The 23067-nt window shown below is 42.3% G+C and overlaps 1 protein-coding gene across 3 annotated transcripts in view; it reads right to left on the bottom strand.

Moving 5' to 3' along the window:
• Positions 1 to 21266, bottom strand: part of MESR3 (misexpression suppressor of ras 3) — a 70889-nt gene extending 49623 nt beyond the window's left edge. Inside the window, exon 1 of one of the 3 annotated variants that reach the window (XM_022840614.2) lies at positions 20834 to 21266. The gene's annotated coding sequence lies outside the window, so the exon portion shown is untranslated. Of the gene's footprint in view, positions 1 to 9137; positions 9480 to 20833 lie in introns of those variants that run through there. The other 2 variants (XM_022840619.2, XM_022840617.2) reach the window with 2 other exon arrangements.
• Between the last annotated feature and the right edge of the window lie 1801 nt (positions 21267 to 23067).

Here is a 23067-nt window from a genome sequence, read left to right as displayed (position 1 = left end):
TAGAACAAGCCGTTACCCGAAAAAACGAATAAAGCGACAGCGGTAGCCTCCAGAGGAACCTGTTTTTGCGGCCAGGTCACTTCGACAACACAAAAATAACCCTGAATTATAGTTGCAATATTCTATATTCTACGATATAGCCGCGCTAACAATTGATTCTTTATGTACGTAGATCATAGATTACAAAGATGATAATAAGCCTGTCATTTTCATTTGAAATGTATTTTACGTTATTCCTAACGTATCGGGCCTTTGAAGGGTGTATTGGAGGCACTTTGGGGCGCACCTAAATACGTGAAGGTGTAAATGAGTTCACCTTCACCGTACACATCTCAGACACAATTGCTGACAAAAAAAAAGCGCGTTTGCTTTATTCATGAAAGATAGAGAATGCGATAAATCATTGGCACGCATACGTACAGACGTTGTTCTGATGTAGTTATCTACAGCACCGTAGTCATATTTAGCCAATATGATGCAAAATAGGAAAAATCTCATATCACCAGGACAACTACAATCAGTATTATCTACGAATCGCTTGAATGCGAAAATCGATCTATTCAAACAATCGTTCGACCCCTTTCAAGTCTTCATACATACAGTAGCTCTATATACGTATACTGGTCATATGGAAAACGTGCTATATTCATCTGACGCTTTTTTCAGCCGGATGAAGCTGAACGCCTGTTCAGCTTGCTGACCGCGTCGACAGCGGCAAACTCCGTTCGTCCGGCTTATTCTTCAATCCCAGCAACTGTAGCAGCGAAAATAGCTACACACAAACAACTCCACAGATGGTAGCCACCTGGGCTGCTTTCTTCGATTCACTGAAGTCTCTGCCCTACAAACCCCTGCCGTAGATGACGACCGAAACTGCCAAAGGCAACGGTGACAGCATCGTCAAGATCAGCGCTGGCAATCATTGCTAGCAATATGGACGTTAGACCTGCGCTCGTCCCATTATTACTGTTGATTTGTAGGAACTGATATTACGCGACGATACGACGGTTATAAACAATCAGTAACAAAGGCTATTATTGATGACGGACGGTGGTTGTTTCTGCTGGCGACAATGACGGTGCATAGAAAACAAGGTATGTAAAAAGAAAAGTTGTTCGATTGGTACCGTATGCATGAAAGACATTCGTCCAGCTCAAAATGCCCCGAGAAACAGCCCTACCAAAGATGCAACTGGAATAAACACAACATATGCAAACGTGAATTAGCGGTAACAGAAAATTGTTAGGGAAAATAATGTTTCAATGCAAAAACAACCGTTTCTATAGTCGTAGTAATTAATAAGAATCATGAGTTAGTCGAGTTCCATCGTAATCGGTGCTCAAACGTACATTTTGCCAGCGTGTCAGGCCTGTCAATTTGTTGCAATTGTTAATGGTTGAAGGATGCCGCACTAATAGGAAAATGCATATGGCGAACCCTTGCCAGTTTGCGACAAAGTATAGAATTTTCTGCATGAATTAAAAATGCCTACAACTAAATGTTTCGAGTTTTACGTTCGGTACCGCCGTTCGGCATTGTATTAGACGGCTGGCTTTCGACAAGAAATTAGCCTAGTGGTTACCTGCTAAATAAAGGGTGACCAATGATGTATTGACGAGTGACATTGAGAGAGACGAAAACAGAAACAAGCGGCAATTCGGCATTAAACGCAGGTAACAATGTATGTATCCATAAACATATTGGTACGGTCATAAAAAATAGATTTAGTGGATCATGCACAGAAAACTATGAATACACAAACGAGTTCTTACTTTACCAAAAATATCTATCGAAGTTGTGTGCGTTTGGCAAAAATGTTTGCCTTAACACTTAATTAGTATGCGAGTTAGCTATACCGGTTAGCTCTTTGACGCCTGCACTAAATATTGATGTCTGATAAATAAGCAGACGTCAGTGGCGTTTATTGTGTTGGTTTTTTTTTTTTTTTAGCTTTTTCTATAATTTTTTCTTAATAATAATTTAGCATTTTTATAGCTTCGTTTATAATGCGTTAATAGTTGCCTGCATAAACCGAGAAGCAATTGAAAAATATTTTCTCAGAACCGAGAATGCTTTCACAGGGCTATATTTGTCCTTTTCAAGTCGGATTCGACTAAGCCTTAAACAATGGACTGACTCCGTTTCTGAGACCTGCGTAGACCGAGCCCGCCAAACGTACGTTCATAGCTGATTCGATCCAAAAAACAGATCGAGGAGATTTCGGTCAGCTAGTTAAAGGTGGCCTTACGAATAAGTCGGCCATCGGCCGATATCAAATAGACCAATATCGAACGATTCAATTTTTCACCGATCACAGACAAGGTACAATCGAAAACGAAACTCACTTAATATATATATGCTAAAAGTATACAGGTAACTTCAGCCATAAAACAGTCCTTTGTGTTATTATAAATACATTTTATGCGCGCCGTCCTAATTAAGCACACTACAAAGCGTGTTCACATCTAGATTTCTTAGGGAAGTTTTATCGAACTCATGGTGGCTGAACAACTTGTAGAAGTTAGCTAACATCGACGAACTTTGTCGTATTCAGTCTGTAGTGTTATATCGATCTCTGTTTGTATAACTGTGATTACGCAATTAAGCGGGTTTTTGGAGTCCTACTGTTACATTAAAGATGGCCACAAGATTAAAGTCTATATATATATAGTGATTAGATTTGCCCGACATTTGTATATTGGCAAAGTTGCAAGTTAAACAGCGACGCGAGTTAACTTTCTGTTCGAAGTTGACTGATTAGCTTTGCATGATCACCAGCAGAATAGTTACCATTTGAACCAATATTGCTATCAAATTGTTTCAGTCAATCATCTTGTTAATCCATCATACGTATGATGAATGACGAGAAATTCTCTGACGCTCTAAATTCTATAGTGATTTACTGATGACTGGTTAGGAGAAAGAAAGACATGACGAGGGGTTATTTCAACTTGCAGGATTGATGATCATAATTCAATGGTCATATTGCACTTTTTTTCTTTATTGAATCAATCTGTTTGGATCATTTATTGTTAATTATTCTTGGCCACTTCTTTTTCTTGCCTCATTCTTTATTTGCTTAGTCTAAGCTGTTGCTATGTTTTGTTGAACATTTCTCGTAACGTATCCAAAGGTCTATAAAGCTCGATGGAGGGACAATTCGATATCGCCCTTCCGTCATGCTCACCGGTATGATGGCTCAGGGCCTGGCGGCACTGCCCTCTCTAACGCAGCCCTACTATTTTCATTCATGGATTCACCAGATTCTATTCATCTACGACATTGTTGTGATCTGAAGAAAGTCAGACAACCAGCGTCACGAATGCGTCGTCCAATGCCGTTTCCGTATCTTCTCATCGCGGAGACATTCGCGCACATTGTCACCCAACAGTAAGTGCAGGGCGGCTGGCCAACCAGCCAGACAGGTACCGGCGATTTATTCATTTCGCGCGCTACCAAATGAAATAGTTGCTTGTTATATTGCTACTGTTGTTGCGGAGTAGCACTGAATGTAACGCCCCCGTTCCCTTATGAAACGAAGCCGGCACTCCGTAGCGCCATTCTCATTACCGTCATTCCTGCTGATAGGATAGATCTGATACGTTTTACGCTGAATGAAAACGAGCATTTGTTGATATAAAGAGCCCTCAGCAACTGTAGAAGCAGGGTAAACACTCGTTGAACTAGACAGAGACCTTTAACAGCGCCCTAATAGCCACAGCAACAGATTGTAGGACAAAAGGAGCAGCATGCTCAGTGATGGCGTTCGAGTAAATGCTCACTAGCCTAGGGCAGCGTTCGTATAGGACACGCTCATAGTGAACTGCGCGGAATGTGCCGAGAGTAACTGCTGACAGATGCCGGACGCGATGAGACCTAGTCGGGAAAAAATTGTTAGGTGCTCAAAAGCCAATGCCGCTTTTGGTGGGACTAGTAAGGGCAGTACTCTGAAGGTGGACTTGATAGCGAAGCCAAATTATATAGATCTACTATCTGGATTCCTTATTTCTTTTTTTGAATAGACCTGCTATAGAATCTTCGTGTTGCTGGTCCTGTTGACGTCGTGTGTCGTTTACAGGACAATGTGCCCTTTTTGCACTTCGACTAGCCGGGCATCGTGTCACGTCACAAGCATTATTGTCAGTGTTTACTTAATGACAATGTTCGCTGTAATAGGACAGCGTGAAAGGCGCCTGATAGACCTGTGTATAGGGGGGAAAAAATGTCTTGCCATTTGACGAAAAAACGTGTAGAAAGTGTCGTTACATCAAAAGAGTCTATGGGTCGATCTCCCGCTGCCGCTTTCGTTTAGATTAGCTGTTATCGTTGTCTATTGTGTTAAAGCACGGACTTGTATAACTGTGCCATTGACGATTGTTAAGAATTGATTTTATATGCACATAAGTATAAATGTGTTATACGCAATAAATTATTATGCGCAACAACAAATGTTAGCTTGTCTACAGGTTATCGTTTACTAAACAAGTTCTTATCATTAAGTTATTGCAATTGAGTTTTTTGCTACGTAATTTTGAGATCTTTCGGTCCCGAACTTGATCATGCTGCCACTTATCTGAAGGTATACACAACTGAAATCGCCACAATCATCTGACTTCCCTATCCAAATGCTAAAATTATAAACAATCATTGCCGTGATTCACATTGGCTTAAATATTTCCCGCAAGCTGTACTATAGAGATACATGATTCCGTTGACTAGAACATCGGCAGTCAAGCCCAGAAATACAGACAATGACCTCTGCATAGTGGCTATTTCAAACTGTTGGGCTTTTGGAAAAAGATTTACAAATCTACATTTTCAAATATACATGTATATATAAGGTGGTACGTTGGGAAAAAAACATCGCAGAACCGTTACAGGCATGCGTTCATCCGCTATTCTCGGCGCCGTCGGTTGTTATTAGGACAAAACAATAGAGAAAATAAAACAATATAGTGATCATGGGGAGCGGCAATGCGTCGTTGTTGTTGGAATCTTTTCGCGGCAGTTTTCATGTACATTTTAAAAGATTTGAGAATTGCTATTATGAGAGAGCTCCAGAACTTCGTTCTTTTCTTAAGTCCTAAAGGGCCTGCCTTTTTCTATACTTGTCGTTTTTTTCTTAAGTATCCACAGACTTTTTTCGCCTTTTTGCACTTTTTAAAGTTCTTGGCCGTTTTGAGCCCTTGGATTTTGGTATGGTATCAGGTTCGAAACTTGATTCCGGGTGAACCTGTTCGTACACAGCATAATTGTACGACATTTTAACAGGCCTATCCCGATCAAGATCTCTTGACGTACGGTCCGTATTAGGAAACTATTGATGGATTAGAGGAGAAACACTTTTAAAATCACATCGTAAACGGTTTAGATCCCCGATTGAAGTTGCAATAGCGCTGGATGTTGCCTATATTGAATACATGTGACCGTTAAGAATGGAACTTCTAGCATATTTGTTAACCTGTTTCTACAATATAAGAAAAGTTCTCAATTTAGACACGTCGTCTTATATATATATGACAATGTTAAACAATAATTATCAGTAGTGTGTGAAAAATCTGAGCGTAATACAGTGTTTTTTACTTCTTGACTTAGTTGATGCATCTAGAATAGAAACCTCCAGTGTGACTGCTTCATTTGGTGACGCTTCGTTACTTCACGTAGCTATGGTAGCTTCGTAAAGTACAAAGTGAGAGATTCACATACGGTAGATACACAGTTACCTAACTTCCGTAACGGAAAAGTGTTTTAAAGCTTTTTACAAAACGATAACGATAAGTTTCTATAGAAGTCGGAGATATACATAGATACGCTTATATTCAGCTTCAAGATTTCAAGAATTATGTGTCCCAGTTCCAACCAAGGTTAACTAAGGCAACTAGTCCTCGCATACATATGCCCACTACCATTACATAGCTCTACATCGGCAGGGCTGGATTCCGCACAATCGACAGATCGGAAACTCACAGCTGCCAGTCGTCTGTCTTAATGATTCTTAATCATAAGAGTAGAGTAACAGGCTTCAGTAAAACTACTTGCTGCAGTATCTCCGGGCTGGGCAGCCCTCCCCTGTTTGCCCCAAAGCAAAAATCGCGAAGAGTTCTTGCGACAGCAGTACTAGGAACTGTAGCATAGCAATGTACGATTGTAGCGTAGTAACTTACTCTGGTTACGCAGCAGCGTTTTGTGCACTCCACGTGGGCGTCTGAGCATTATTATTACTACATAGATTTAATGAGCATCTGGCGACTGAAGCCATTCAGCTCCATTGAATATAATCGGTTCGGCTTATGGAACATCGAACTGCAACAACAACAGCGCGCATTGGCGGCGACGGAAGATCGCTCTCGAAACCGGAATCGTTGGTCAACTCTTGCGGAGAAGAGATACTTCGAAATGCTCGGTTCCAAAATACATTTTGGTATTTGTTCAATGTTTAGCACTCATTTTGCCGCAAAAGTTCCGTTGAGAAATCACTCGTTCGCCATGTTTTGCCACTTGTTTTCTGGGCTTGTGAAGAACAAAAGCTGCTTTATTGATCGTTAGGCCTGATTAGATGGTGGTGCATGTAGCTTATCAAACAGCCGATTAAACTAATAACTTACGCCTGATATCATCTAAAGAAAGAAAAAAAAACGCATGCAAATCCGACAATTTGAACCGTACCTATATATAGGTGACGAGGAAAAAATTAAAGCAACCCTGACGTCACTATTGACATGTTTATTATTGATGAGTCTTCTCCAATTCGTCCTGAGGCTGATGCTAATAGCAGTGATGTCCGCATATGGACTTATAAGAACTTCATTAAAACCGTAGAACTAACACAGTTTCGAAGTAAGCATGATGTATAGGGTTAATGGCGCAATACGTACTTAACGCGATCACCTCCGGCAGGTAAACGTGTTATTAGTAAACTGTACGTCACTTATGGCTACCTTTGTTATTGGCGTAAAAACTAAGCGGAATGGGTGTAATAGTTGCACATGTGAAATGCGTTTATCGGTCTCCTAAAACATTACGTATTGTAGATGCTTCGGACGTTCGTTTTTCTAATTATAACAGCTGCTGGAAAATAGTAGAAATCTTTCAATTGAGGACATATTGTTTTGTATATGATATAAAGGTACAGATATAGTAGAACGTCAATGTCTTGCAGATTATTGATAAGCTCAGAAGGGCTATCTTGCAAATGTAACTCCTATACACTTCAGTAATGGACACGTCTTTTCTGGCAGCCAAATCGTCTCCTCCTGAAACAGCTATCGCAATTTTCAATTATTATAGGCCAGTAATAATAATAACAATAATCGCGCATCGGTGCTTCTTGCGGATCAGGTAAAAACGCTGCCGACTGTTTTAAACCCGGGGCCATTGTTTGTCAATGTACAGTCTGCTTCTACCTGGTTTTTTAGGATATGCATATGCAGATCACGAACCATTGACCGATGTAACTGCCCTCGACAGATGGTTGTGTCCGCTGGCAGAAACGAGACGACAGTATGACACCGCTACTAGTCAAATATCAGCTAGGTATTCCACTACACATAGTGCTCCACAGTAGTGGAAGTAGCAGTAGCCTCGAGTCACTCTGTCTACCATCGATCGACCCTGTCCTCCTTATCCTTCGCATATGATAGCTGGTCCGCGCTCCTGCATATTTTCGCGCCCCATGAGGATGCTAGCGCTACAAAGGCTGACCGATGGCATGCAGCTTTGCATGCGCATGTGCGATCTCGGTCGTCTGGCATGCTGATAGAGACCAGAAGCACGACTCTGGTAGACGCTAGAGGCAGTAACAAGTGCAAAATGTGCACATGCGACAGCCGTGAGTCGTAGCTGGCGCGACGCCTGGAGGAAGGAGAACAGAGGGTAGTTGCTCGTCGGCTGGAGCTTTTTGTATGGATTGGTATGCGGAACCGTGGACAGAGTGGCATCAGTAAAAGAGTGCGCCAGGTGGTGGCCGGCGACAACGAGTACAGCTGGCGTCTCACTAGCGATGGGAACCTTGGCCGGCCAGGACGGCGTACAGGGAACTCTAGCATTTGGAAGGTATTATGACGATTTACAAGAATTTCAAATGGCAGACGACCGAATAAGTAATAATAATGGTACAAGATCATCATGAGCTACTTCACATACTACAGCCGCTACCATATGAACTCGGCGCAAGAAGTATACTGAGTGAAGTATACCGGAGTTCGTTTACCAAAAGATTGTTTATTTTGTTTTGCAGATGACAGCGAACAATAGACTCCTAGGGCATCGCCAATATCAAACGCTTCAATGCAGAGTTACCGGCCCAGCTTGTGTATTAATTCTAGTTAAATTTTGGGCTAGGACATTTTATGGACGGGTGTGACGAAAGCTTGCAGCTAATGTACGACTCAGAACGATGAGAAAATGCAGATTCAATGAGTAACGTGTGTTGACAGTAGATAACGCACTTTTCATCGCAGCTTTGTTATTTTTCAAATCGGTGTTGAATCCTGAACACGTACGCTATTTTATTCTGACACGAAGAAGAGGTTCAACGAAGACGTTGTCCTACATGGCCTCTGCTAGCATGTACCTGTAACTGCGATGCACTGATCAAATCTGTCGACAATGGCTTTGAAAGAAAAAACGAAGCAAAGGCTTTTTTGTAAAGCGTTTTATGAAGATGTTCACATAACACACACGTTCCTACAAGAATGCGCATGCCCACGGGATCGGATGAAGGCAATTTACATAGCGTCAGTTAAAGTCTTATCGATTGGAGTAACTACGTATTGCAAACAGTGCGCTAGTTAGGCAGAAGGTTGTCAGCGGCTTTGCTATAGTATGATTGAGTAGATTCGTAGTAGCCAAAGATCAGACACGCTGAAAACTGATCAGGCGATCAGCCGTAGACAAAAAGACCACTCGCGTTTTAAAAATCACGACACGTGAAATAACATAGAATATGATCAAACTACAAAATGCAAATTACAAATTTACGTTAGTTATCTATGTAGGACGTCTGGGCTTAACGGCCTTCAACAATGATTTCAAGTTGCTGAAATCCAATGTCTAATACTTTGCGTTAATGAAGAAGTAATTTCACTCGATAACAATTATTTGTCTGTACTGAATAAAAACTGAAGATGTGTGCTCACTTTTAGCAGCAGCTTGTTTTTTTCGAAATTGTCGATAACATACGTGTCTTCATCGACGATCTCCGTCAGCACAACAGGTTAAACTTACTCACGGTTAGACACTGTACCATTTCAGAGTCTTGCGTCGAATACGATGATTTAAAACAAAAATATCTGGACAAGTTCTCTGCACCGACTTCGCACCATCGAAAAAACCGATTATGTGCGAAAGCAGCGATTTCTTTTCAATGCCTTACATCCACGCTCTATTCGCGGTATGGCCACTCTAATACGACTTCATTTGTATGCGCAAAATGACTCATCGAAAAATTCCCTTTGCTCGCGCCTTTCCGCCTCCGCAACAGCTTCGGCACGCTCGCTGTTCGAGTACATCGATTGTGGCCAAAACAAACGATACGCAAGTGCTGCATTACTGGTGCCATCTGGTTAGGGCCTGTGTTACGTACCAATAGTGGTAAGTCGACAGCGAGCCAGCCCGCTTAAGCGCCTCTTGCCATCAGCCTTTGGCCGCATCCACTTATCTTCATTTTACCTGCACCGTTTTTCCATTGAGGGCTTAGCTACCTTTTTCAACCCATAGCTGTGGGTTTACTGCCGCCTCAGCTACAGTGGCTGCGAATACAGTGTTAGATTGGTAACAAACGAGACGCTGTACCACCGCACACATACACAAATAAGATGTTTCTAATTGAAGACAATTCCAGCTGCTGTCTTGAATATTGAAATCTACGTTTGAATCTGTTATTCTGTTGTGCGCCGTCGCGAGACACGGTGTGAGTCGAGCTCGTTTGTGTGTGCTACGGTCGTCTTGTCTATGGTCCGGCATCAGTGTCACATCCGTTCCCGACACTGGCGATCAACTGAACGACCTATCCGGCTGTTATTTGTTACCATATATTAGAACTGCCTGTTGCTACGTGCTCCTGCAGCTGGTCTTGGTGCTGCTATATATCTTTGACTACTCTAAATTTTTGCTGCTGCCGATTTGCCGTCCTCTTCAGCATAAAGAGCTACTGAGGAGAAGGAAAGATGATGGGACGTGTGGAATCAGGCTAAGTAACAAAGTAAGTCAGGCTAAGTAACAAAGTAAGCAAATGGTGACTATGATGACGAAAATGATGCCAACCGCTGGTGTTGCAACATCCTTAGGGCTGAATAGCAGTCGGGTTTCTGAAAGTTGTCTCTCCTCCTAGCAGTATCTTGTCTAACCGGGCATCGGGCAGCATTTGCGAGTGTACACATAAGGCCACTCATCATTCACCCCTGTCGATAGCGCCAAACGGCTGAAGACAAAATGATACATTTTCGACCCAATAAATGAAGAACGCCGCCCATAAAGAGAGGGTGATCGTGTTCGGTTTTCCTGCAAACGAAAAGTTACTGCTTCTCGTACAGCTATGACAGATAATGGCGAGGCTGCACGGCTGTTGCACGCGTCGGCGTGACACTCACGCTGCCACCGGGAGCTTGGTGGCAGCGAAAAGGCAATGACCATCATTTCTATACGGCGGCCTCTTTCGATCAAGCGAGAGGTAAGATGCGACAAGAAAAAAATCTGTAAATATTGCCCCCAAAATTTGCACGGTGCAATCGGCTCAGCCGTTAAAAGTACTTAGGGGGTATTTACTCAGGTCCACGCGTGTAGCTGTCAGCGGCTTACCCCCGAAGTCGACAGCTCGCTAATAGCTCCTTTAAAGATTTCTATTTGTCGTAGTAAAAGCACAAATGTGCTTGTTTTTCCTTTAACTTTTCCTCAGCACTACTATTATCATGTTGTTATGAGTTTTCATTGTTATTTGTTGACATTACGCATTTTATATTTTTCGTTCACCAGACGTTATCGGTTATTACGATTATTAAGTTTTAATAGCAGCAGGTGTAAAGGTGACCTATTAATTACTTACAGCAATAATGGAACGAGCAGTACTGACAAAACTGCAAGTTTTATCAGTATCAAGCGGGAACAAGGGAAACCTGTAGAGCTTAAAAGCTTTCTTCGATTCGAAACTGACGTATAATAGGTTCCTGATGTAGTCAAGCAGTTCAGGGGTCGTTTTTGTTCACCCCGCAAATCACTGAACATAGTTAAATCAGCCGAGGCCAATTAGTACCATTGCAACGACTGACGACGATGATATCTTTTCCCATCAAAGGCAGTCTAAGTATGCAAGGGCATCCCGGCGCTAGATTTAAAGTTACTTCCGCTCGTAGCGCCGCCAATAAAAACTACAGCAGCGCCTCCGGAAAACCAGTAATACGTCACTGCTACTATCATTTCATCAAATTTAAGATTCCTGCAAATTTATAGATAAATACTGATTAATACGCAAGACGAACGCAGCTTTTGGGGCTGAAGCTGCGCGGTAACTGGTAGCAAAACACATAGAATGGATTTCGTGTAAGAATGAGCTGGTGGACAATAACAACGACGATAGTAAGGGCCCACGAGGGCAAGTGATTGACCACTCGGAACAGGGCTATTGCTGCTTTACGGGGGAGCCAGTCATACATATACTATAGAATCAAATGTGTCATCCATTCAGTTAGACCGGCATTCCTCTTGTTGCCTAGTAGAAAAGTAATTAATTTTTCACAATCAAAATATTCGTATTGGAAAAGAAAAGTGGCTTTTACCTATAATTGCTAGAAAAAACACCACCAGATTGATATTAAATGGTAAAGCGATTCAAGCGTCTGCGATAGCCGTTTTTAATGCTAAGGAACTGGTAACTCAATCAAAAATCACTGCTAAATATACACTTTATATGAAAGCAAGCGAAGACTTCAAGCTAGAGCAGCTTTTTCGAGCAGCACCAATGATCATCGTACGCAATGTGCTATTTCTGTTATTTCAACTAATTTTTGCTCGGATGTATCGTGCGATTGCGGAGACGGCTATCACCAATTGTAGCTATTACTACTACGGTATGAAAATTTCCCAGGAAAAGCATCGTTCTCATATTAATAGTCATTTTTTTTTTTTAATTACGGTTGGTAATTCGTATCAATCGAATACTCAACGGTAACTGTGCAAGAGCTATAGCTTCTTATTATTTCTACTACAGGCAATGAGATGTTGATCAGATTCACAATAGCTTTTATTATATTTGTTCAAAAATGTCCAAAGAAGCGGTAGCGGTGTGCATCGAGAGTTCATTCATACGGACGCTGACAAACTTAGTTGCCGTATCTCTCTAAGGTTGCTGGTCCAATTGTGCTCTGTTCACAGGCGTCCAGCATATTCTATAATATTGTGTGCAGTTAAATTGGCATCGTTACAGCTGGTACATCAATTTCATGACCAGTTTCTGTGCCCAGTTTAGAGGGGGCCGAAGAAGAAACTACAGTTGAAAAAAGTTGCTGCCAGCTATAGAGAGTCAATTCCTTTTGATTACAGTTGGTCGGCGGTGCACTTCTCAAGATGCTATCATGATGCCGTTAGCTGAAGCTCGTCGTCATGTCGAGTCGGCCGTTGCGGATGTGGCTCTTGCTCTCGCAGTAAGCAGTGCTGAAAAATTGCAAAAAAATCTGCCTGGACCTCTATCGTTAGACTTATCGCGTCCTTGTGGTCAACAAAGAATACAACTGATCGCATCACTGCACAGGACGATGTTACACTTCATTCATACGTGCTGCAGATCAATAAGATGCACGTGTGGCAAGGTTAGCTTCGGACTATTTATACTAAGATATCTGGTTAGCATCCGCAAATGCTCAGCAGCACTACAGGCAATACAACCTGACTATGCACGCTTCTCGACCTTACTATGCCTGACGCAGATGTTCTTGATACGAGAGAGGGTCTCTGTGCAATTCAGGTTATTAGTATCCGACGCGTCACTGAACCCCTCTTCTGCACTGACCTATAGCGACTAAACTTACTACTCCCATTACAGTCATCTATACGCGCTTGGGCATTCGTTGAAAGGAATGTGGGTCTATCTATACCTTTCAAGAAACGGACCGAATAACTCGAAGGGAGCAAAGAAGGAACAGACTGGCTAGCAAAACATATGTACATAATAGGTAGGATGCTAAGAAGGCGCCACTCCGAAACAGAAAGAAGAGCGGGCAACAACGACATGGAATGTCCAGCAGGCGCAGGAGTCTGCGGCGATTATGGGTATATCTATTCGCAAGAAAACGACAGGTTGCTAGCGCATGGCACAATGGACTTGTCGCGTAACTTCGTTCACTGGTGTCGCACTGTCCCATGTGCATCCGATGGCCTGCGTCAGCGAAAAGAGTACTCGCTAGGGAGCACAATCACAAGGAGAAATTGAAATGGGGCCAACAATAGGGGCACTTCATAGTACACAACATTATGTTTCGATTTTTTGCCCGTCTGCGGTGTATGGTTGAAACAAATCTATGACGCGGGTCGTATCCAGCAGACGCGTGCGCACACAATGAACGAGGAAAGAGTTGTTCGTACTTAGAAAGATTTAATTCTGGTGCTGAGTTGCATTCTCGTTTTTGCTTACTCAACGCAAATTAACCACCAGATTAAAGAATAACTTTGCACGACGATGTAATCATCTAGAAATGTGACAAATGCATAGACCTTATTCCATGTACCTATAATTAAGGTATGTATAGGTCTGCATGGTCGACATAACATCAGAAAGAATCCCCCAGTTAGTAAGGACACGGTTTTAGCCTGTTAACCTTGGTCCTTTGTTGCAGCATCCGTACACACAGCCGGCACACGAACTAAAACACAAAATGCACAAAGGTAAAACTTCACAGAATCATTATTATAGTCATTATATTACATTACAGTGAAGGCAGGAACATCGAACTGTTCTTTAGGATGATTCCAGTGGCTCTGCGATGGCAAACAATACGGTAATTGCTAAACGACTGTCAATTGTCCTATCTGCTTTCAGCCTTCCTTCAATTTCCTTTCAATCCTTTCTCTTTCGCCCTCTCCCCTGTCCTGGGCCTCTGGTATAGACATGGAAATGCAGAAGTAACTGGAAATTTCTTTCCTCTTACTTTCATCGAAAATGGCAGCCGTCGTAAGAGCCGAAAAACAGCGGCGACACGGGCTGAACAACTGATGGTCATAAACGAACAGAAACCACCTGGCAAATTTTCGATGTAGCGCTCACAATAGGTATTTTTCAGCGCATATGCATATAGTACACATCTGTACATGCACACATCCATATTTTTGGAAGACTACGCAATCGCCCGGCGTCTGCAAGCGTTGAGTACCCTGATGTTCGCTGACGATACGAGTAAAACAGTTGCACTGGTCGCCGCCGTCTATTTTCTGCATAGGACGCATCGTTTGGCTTTCGTCTTTGTTATGTGGCTTTTTTGTCTTCTATTTCGAGTGTCATTACCTTTTTTAAATGCTTGCACTTCTTGACAAACGCTTACCCACATTTATACACACAGTCAAAATTATCAAGTGTCCTAGTGAAAAGGTAGCCCGCCCAGGAGTACTTAACTAATAGCTACGTTACCGACTCCGATACGGTAGAAACAGGCACCCGACGCTAATCGCCGAATCATAGCATTGTCGGCAAAGTGGCAAAAAACAATTATAAATATTGATCTTTAGCAGTCATCTTCTGTTCGTATCCTCCCTTCCCGTTGGCTGTTCAGCTTCGTTCATCTATCTGTTCGCGGGCATTTATATGATTGGGTCGGTAAATTCTATAAAGCATTTAGCTCAATACATAGGAATCGAGCGATTGCGTTGCCTTTTTGATTATGCCAAAAACAATTCGCCATAGCACCCTTCTCATACGCAGTATTCCCTTATATATGTGCAACGCCAAGGTACTGCCGCAATTGATTTTCACCGAATGCCAGAATCATAATGTCATGGTACCAAAATAAAATGCACCTGATTTCGGACGAGTAAAATAGTTATTTCTTAGCGTTTATAAGGTACAACAGATCAATTCATTGTTGCGACCTAGAATTTAGTAGGTTATCAAAAGCGACCGGCTTTTGGTCGCTAGGGCAGTGCAAAAGGATTTGCGACAGAAGAAAGTCAACCGATCTGAATCAGCTGCTGGGTCTCAATCGATAAAAAAACAGACCGAGATTTCGATGGTGGGTAGTACTAGCAGCGACAGTAGCAAACACGATAACAACGACAGAATATAGTAACGATACGGCATTCCAGTTCTGTCCAGGATTGACATAGTTTTCACCGTAGATTTAGTCGCTTCTTTCAGGCTAGAAACTGACAACTCCCAGCCGTCTACCTCACTCATTGTTATCGGCTTTTGTGCGCCTTTGGCAAATATCGTGAGGAACATGTAGAAGGGCATGTTATCAAAACAGAGACAAAAACAGAGACCGCTAACTTCAGTGTTGAATAGAAGCGCGAGAGTGGATTTACCAGAGAATCGTGTAACGTAACAGGGACAAGACAATGTTGCGAGATGCACACATACACACCCACAGACAAACAAAGACAGAGAAGTTGCGCGCGTTTTTTGTCTTTTTCTATGAAAGGAATCATGGCGGCTTCTATCTCGGCGAGTCCATAAGCCAAATTTACGCATAAGCTTGATAATGCTCTATACAGAAATTCAGCAAAAAGTTAAGAAGGCGATTTTTGTTCCGACGAAAAACTTGAATGTACAAACGTACAAAAAGGAAAATAATCGCCTTTGAAATGATTGTTGCCGATCGTTCAAGCAACTTACAAAGCTCGAGGTAGGTACTAGATTGGTTCGACTTTCTAGCTCGGAACTCCCAGTTCGGAAATATTCTCCAAGCTACGTTTGATCGTCTTACGTTTATCTGAACTTGCATAAAACACTGTAAAAATTTTGTAGCAACAAACTGGTTTCTGCAAGTGCAAACAGAGAAGTAGATAATCGGAACTAACTAGTAACCGCGACATGTACCGTGTCAGGCAGCAAGGAATGACCTCTTCCTGCTATATCTGGTGGCAGATGAGGAAGGTTAGGGGCAGTACGAAAGAGGTAGCTTGAGTAAGACAGAAGAGGCCTAGCGCCACAAGCTATGTCGTTAGCATCTGGCGTTGTTACAGGTCAATGCCAAATCTTTGCGCCGATGGATTGAAATGATGATGACGGCTTCAAGCACATGGCAACATGTGTCGACCCTTAAATGAACATGCCATAACAACAGAACATCATTTGTTCATTCAAGTCGTCATCGTCGGTTATCCTTAATAATGTCGATTCGATCAGCTCTGCTATCCGCAGCTCGATCAACGTCCTGCGACGATATTTCGCCTTAAAGAGACCTCCGTTACAAACAGGACAGTTCAAAATTTTTCGTAAGCACAAGTCGGCTTAAGTTCTGCTCCAAAATAACTTGTGTCCGCCTGTTCCGTTAATGACTGGCCCCCTGAGTAAGCCTGTCTTTTGTCACGGACGTGCTTCCTATCGCCGGCCCAAAATTCACAAGAGTAAGCGGCTAAGTGTTCAAGTAAGCAACAACTGGATGATCGTACGATATTCGTCGCCTTGCTGGAGTGCCGTCCCCAGTTAGCAGGGGGTCTGTCTTTCGTATAGCTATGCCAGGTTTTTTTTTAAGTGAGTATGTTAACGGATTACCCGTAACCGAGAGGCGCCAACAGAGAACGGAGTAGTGAGCAGACAAGAAGGCAACGGGAGAAACTGAGATATAAACGGGAATTTCAAACGACATCCAAATTCTTGAACGCATGAAAAAGTAGTAGTAATCATATCAGCGACAACAAATTAGCAACAAGCACAACAACATCAACAATAATCATAATAATAATAATAACGATGCCGACATAGATGATATACTAAACTTTGACACGATATGGAAGCTAGTTCTATGAACAAAAGCTTTAAAGAACGAGAGCTAAGTATACTTTGAGTCTAACTGCTTTGCTTCCAGCGTCTTCTTGTTACTTCTTCTGCTTTGCATCGAAGATAAATGCTCGCCATTTAACAATCATCACCACAACCGTTTGGCGACAATAACGACAGCGCAGTCGCTTCCGACTTAACGACGGCAGACGCTAGCAGCTACAGATTTTGTCTCGTTATTGTTTAATCAAATCGATAATGTTCTCTTTTTTTTTTCTTTCTTTTTGTCATTTTTCCATACCAGCATTTTTACGTTAGCCGAATGTTTGGATCTGCTGCTGTTGTTATTATTGCCATTCGTAGCGTGTTAGGTGAAACAGCTAGTTTAAAAGCAGCAATAGGAGCACCCCGTCAAGAACAATGGCTAGGTTCCCCTGAAGAGCGGCGGCCGTGGAACTAACAAGTTGAACGAGAGTGTAGATGGGAGGCGATTGCAGCCAAAACGAGTCGGGCAGAGCTAGAGGAGCGGCAAACGGACAAGGGGGCGGTAGTGGGGCAGTGAGCCATGGCAGTTACTCGCATAATGAACCCTTGCTTGACTCCAATGCTTTACGCGCATTATCATTGTTACCGGTTACCAGTATAACGTCGTTTCGATCGCTGTCGTTAAAGATAGCAAATAACTGGAAATTGTTGGTAACAAATTTTTTTTTCTACGAGTGTATCGTTGTTAGCTTCCTCTTCATGGTGCTGATAACTGACAAATTGACCATTTTTTATTGTTTTACCTCAAATTTCACCGGTTACGACGTGTCTTCATTTGATTTGGTGGCGGCCCTCTTCCACTCTGCCAAGGTTTCATTAAGTCCCGTTTTGGTTTGCCAACCCGTTGACAGTAGCGTAATCGAAGCGGACGCTCTTTGCCCTTCCGAGAGGACGAAATGTCACGTGTGCTGTATTTCGGTTCAAGCAATAAATACAAAGCGCGACAGAGAGAGAAAGCTCCTGATTGATTCAGCAGCTTTCCTTCGCATGTTTCGATCGATAAATAGCGAGGCCACTTCACCTTAGAAGGTGCCATAACAGCATCAGTACTTCATTCAGCTTGTACGGCGTGCTATCGACTTTACAGGATTTTAGCCAAAATTTACAAAACTAACTGACTGACCTACCGAACTGTCCGTAGTAAAATTCATTAAAGTAGCAAAATTCATTAAAGGTACTTTCATTCATTTTTAATATAACAGATATGGTACAGACGAATGATCTGCATCATGGCGACGTTATGCTGCTTAACAGAAATCCACGGAAGTTACGTCGCCAACTTAAACGGATTAATCGTGTGTATTTCGTTCGCCTGGCTAAACTGTTAAATGATGGTGATTTTTCGTGGCCCGAAGGAACCCTTTTAGCTATTTAATACTGCGGCGGTGTCTGCATTGATTACATGAACTAGCCCATATTAACTGTGTCGTAGCCGCTACGAAGCGGAATAAAAGCCGTTCAGATCTGCGCGAAATACGATGCAGCGTGCCGTAAGCAACAGCCGAGATCAGTAGGACTCGATAAAGCATCCTTAAATGGCCTTACTTGCGAAAGCAGACACCATGAGCCATCTTGCTTTCCGGCGTATCGTCAGATACATCTCTCCAGATGCTAGTTTATATAAGTTTTTTTTACGTTAAAATATGCTAGTCAAGTTCACTGTGCTAAACGATAAATAAGCTAACTTCACAGAAAAGCACAAATTCTGTTTTTTTTTTTTCTCCCTGATTAGCGCGCTGCGTGATGGCTGTTCTTACGAAATAACTATATATGGACGCGCGAAAAATTAACGTATACCTTGTTTTGTTTCGCTACTGCTTCAATTACTAGCGTCATAGCATTATGTTACGCTAACGAGGTTAAAGAGCAAGCTTCACTACCCAGCCAGACTCGGAGCTCTGCTCAGCGGTTAGCTTTTGTTAATTCTCATTGTGTTTATAGTGTGTAGATGTATGGTGACCACATAATCTTATCCCGGTAAAGAAATACATTTCGAAGCGCAAGATTAACGCGCTTCATTTGACCGTATATACACTTGTGCTAATATCATGGCCGTCTGTGTGGCCTTAAACTTCAAAATGTCCGAAATGTATACTGTCGTACTTAGTACCCTATATGAACTAAATATCAAGGTATAGCCACAGATTCTATTTCAGAATTGTCGAAACATTCGGCCGGATCGCCCAAGGTCTACACGAACGGAGTTTCCATAGCTGCTCACTTTCAGTATATGCAAATCAATATGCATCAATCTGCGGATCTGTATTTAGGTTTCCGGGTCATTGAATTTCATTGTTGCATTATGTCGAAGAGACGCTCAAGCTCATTGATAACATTTTAATAATGATCTTTTTTTTTTTTTTTTTGGAAAATCGAGCCAAAAGCTTCTCATAGATAGTACATTTCGTGTTCAGGATTGTGCCAATTTTTACAGCAGATCATCTCCATTACATTAATTGTCGTAAGTTTTTTTCAGTTTTCGAAACGGCTAATATTTTCATTCCTGTTTGCACTGAATTAAATATCTATAGAAAACTCCGTGTTTCTATGAAAAGCTCCTTTTTCCGCTATGCATGAACCGAATGAAAAAAAAAATGATTGGGTAAGTTGCTTTTGTGTGCTTATTCGGTCCCGTATATGCGTATTCTGTGCCTTGACGTCGAGAACCTAATGTGTCGGTATTTTGATTCTAAACTTCTATAAACAGTCTAGTTTACAAGTTACGAGGTGCATAAAGATATATGCATGGCCTCACTTGAACGAAAGTTGAGCTACCTAATCTCCGGTCAAATCTGACGCCGTCCCAAAGAAACGAGAGAAGGGCACGTTACGAAGCTATTTTTGGTTACTGGTACCATGTTATCCCGGGAGAAATACAGGGTGGATGATAATCTTCAATATACAGGCAAAAGACTGTGTTTGTTCCTGCTTTTGCTTAGATGCTAAATAGAACCATCGTCACTGACCACGAAGCTCTTGTTGAAACGCGAGAATACTACCGGACGAATATGTAAGATTATGCTGCGTAATTCAATGCAGCCTATATTTTTTTTGTTAATTTTGTTAAAGGCAGTGTTGTCCGTCGGTCCATCGATTCGTTCGTATCTGTGTTGGTCTAGTCAATATTCTAAAGAAGCGCATAGGGCAATCTGGATGGTCACTCAGAGTGAGTCATTCGTTTTGTCCGCCGCCGTCGTCTCGCCTGCCGTTGTTGCTATAATCTACATACGAACACGCACCGTTTTGTGGAAAATTAAGCAAACTTCCTGCTTGTGGCATCTTCCATAAAGTGAAAGAAGAGATTATAAAGAAGTCTCATAGAGATGCATTGACCCAAAGCTGCCCAGTTGCGCGGATGGTTGAATTGCCCCCACAGGTACTAGAACAGGATTGATACTCCCGTCAGAAGAGACCGCGTAAATTCATAGGTGCTTTTATTTACATGCACGTTCAAGTTGGTTAATAGGTATGTTTGTAGATATTTCTAACTAAATTTATTTCATCTATTTAGTTGGGAAGATGAAGGAACAAATCACAACTGGTGGGTCTGGTTCACAGCTCTTCCGATGTTACTTTGATCATTTCTAACTGTTCGCGATTATTGGGATCTTAGAAGAGGAACTGTCCTATCAGGCAGATATACGGGAAGTTACATAGAACAGAATAGGGGAGGGAGTGATACAGTCAAAATATTGACACGACTTAGAACCATCATGACTGAGTCTCACTTCATGGTTTACCTCTCATAGCATGATTATATAGCAAAACATATATCAGCGAATAAGTGGTAGGTGGTATAACGTATTATATTGATAATTATTGCGGGATAGATAATTTAATGCGACCTTGCAAGGTTCCCATTCAGCTTACCTTTTTCTAATGAAGCTGAAGCCGGCTGTTGGAACGTCGAGTGCAGACGGAGGAGCAACCCCGCGAAAAGCTACTAATCTTGTTCTATATTCGATGATTGTTCTTGCATTAATATATCCAAATCAAAATACCGGTAAACCCTCAAAACAAAGTTGACGCTGTTGCGTTACTGAAGAGCCCTTTACATCCAGTCGACAGTTAATTTATAATTTTTTCTCTGTTTAATGGTACTCCGTGCGCACCACTGTGATCCGACTCAGGAGGAGCACTTAAGCAAGCGGTTAACTGAACGGTAAATCACAAATCACTCCCTGCTAAAGTAGACTAGTTGTGGAAATGGTTGTAGTTTCTGCGCGAATCTACTATTTCGGCTGATGGTTTTTCGTTCACGGCAACCATCGACGCACACCCGTCCGCTGTTCAATTTCAACTGAAGAATGTTTTCGGCAGACGGGCTTATCGCCGGGGTGTAAAAAGTTACAAATCCGCGCGGGTACACCAGCGCCATCTAGCGCCACTACTGCCAACTTGGTGACAGGTGAAGGTATGCGGCGGAGCTCCGTGGTGCACTACGGTATGCATTACAATCCAGTGCTCGATTCAGCGAGGTGTACTGGCTAGGTACTTCCGAACAGCCTTCTGGTACTGTGGTGACTTAAGCGTCTGCCAGTGAGCTCACGCTATTATCTCTCTTGCTGCTGTCGAAACGAGTGTGATTGTAGGTCGTTGGGAGAACGTATAGGGTTCATGTACAGAGAAGAGTTGATCCGTAAGCTATCCGCTGCTCAATGGAATGAAGGATGTCCCAAAAGCATATGGCCACGGATAGCGTAAAAATACAAGAAAAAGCAGCAGATGTGCTACGAATTATGAAGGAAGAGGTAGCGAGTGTTGCGGGACCAGTGAGGAAGTCGCTTAATGCCATGCGCTCTAGAATTGCATCCAATTTTTGGAACATTCATGGGAAACGGGTAGCATTATGGCTCTCAGTAGACGCCCTTCTCATACTTACGAACGAGAAGGAGTAGAGCTTCAACGACTTGAGCACAGTGTAGAGTTGAAGCTGGCATATTGCGACAGAATGAACCGATTGGCTACACTCACAACGGATGATAAAATGCAGGCTAGAAGCGCACATTTAGGGAAGTATGTCAGAGAATAACAGAACAAGGTACATAGAGCTAACGGCAGCACTGTCATTGGGCATGTTAGCTGAAGTTTGGCTTATATTCTAGTCAACCTGTTCTATTCGCCGTCTCTAGCCATAGTTGGAAATATAAATATTACGCTGTGAAATGTTTGTGCATACACATATATAACTATCTCTCAAATTGCTTACTTGCTATTGGCGCTGAAATTTTTTTTTGATGAGCTTTTATATGCTAGGTTAAGGGAAATCCTTGGCCAATATAAATAAGTATTTTTTGAACAGCTCGAACGCATGGTTAAGTACCCCCCCCCCCCCCCCCCTGCAACGTCTACTTCTCCGTCCGGCTTGTAGAATTTTTAGCTTGAACACTTTTGTCGAGTACACATAGAACAAGCGAGACTTCCAGCTGCTCCGCAGTCATCTGTCATTATAGAGCTTGCTACTACCTAGAAATGTAACCAAGTATGATACTTCGTTTCCGCGAGAAACCCGCTCCTTTGAGAACATTGTGATTTTGAACAGATCCGCAGCTCATTAAAATGTCATCTCGCTTTGTTTTTTTCTACTACAAGAGGCATAATTGGTTTTCCTCGAATCTATTTAGGATTCACTGCTCGAATGACTCCCCACACTCCTTTTTGCCTGTTTTTCTAATGAGTGCGACGTACTGATGTGAGTGTACAGTTCCATCTCGGCTAGTCGAGTAATCAGAGCTGAGTCTGAGAACGTAGTTACGAATACTTTCTTGCTCATTTGGCTATTTGTTACTTCAATGAATTCGGACTTTTGACGGTTTCGGCCGCGATGCGCTCACTTGCGCGACTGCCCTGGCGTAAACACTGGGATAAACTGGTATAAACAAATAACTTGCCGCTATATTATTTATAAAGGGCAGAATTCCTATTTGGTCAGTATTGGTGCCTGTCGTAGGTATTTATGCAGAATGGATCGCTGCACAATGCAAATATATTTCAAAAGAGCGTATTTTCTTTAAAAGCCCATTATCATTCCAACGAACAAGTTATGATAACGGATATAACCATAAACTTACTTACTGCATACTACCTCAATAATCTGCTCAGCC

Source organism: Varroa jacobsoni, unplaced genomic scaffold (assembly GCF_002532875.2).
Source record: "Varroa jacobsoni isolate VJ856 unplaced genomic scaffold, vjacob_1.0 scaffold_875, whole genome shotgun sequence".
Lineage (NCBI taxonomy): Eukaryota > Metazoa > Arthropoda > Arachnida > Mesostigmata > Varroidae > Varroa > Varroa jacobsoni.
This window is presented reverse-complemented; position numbering and strand designations above follow the sequence as displayed.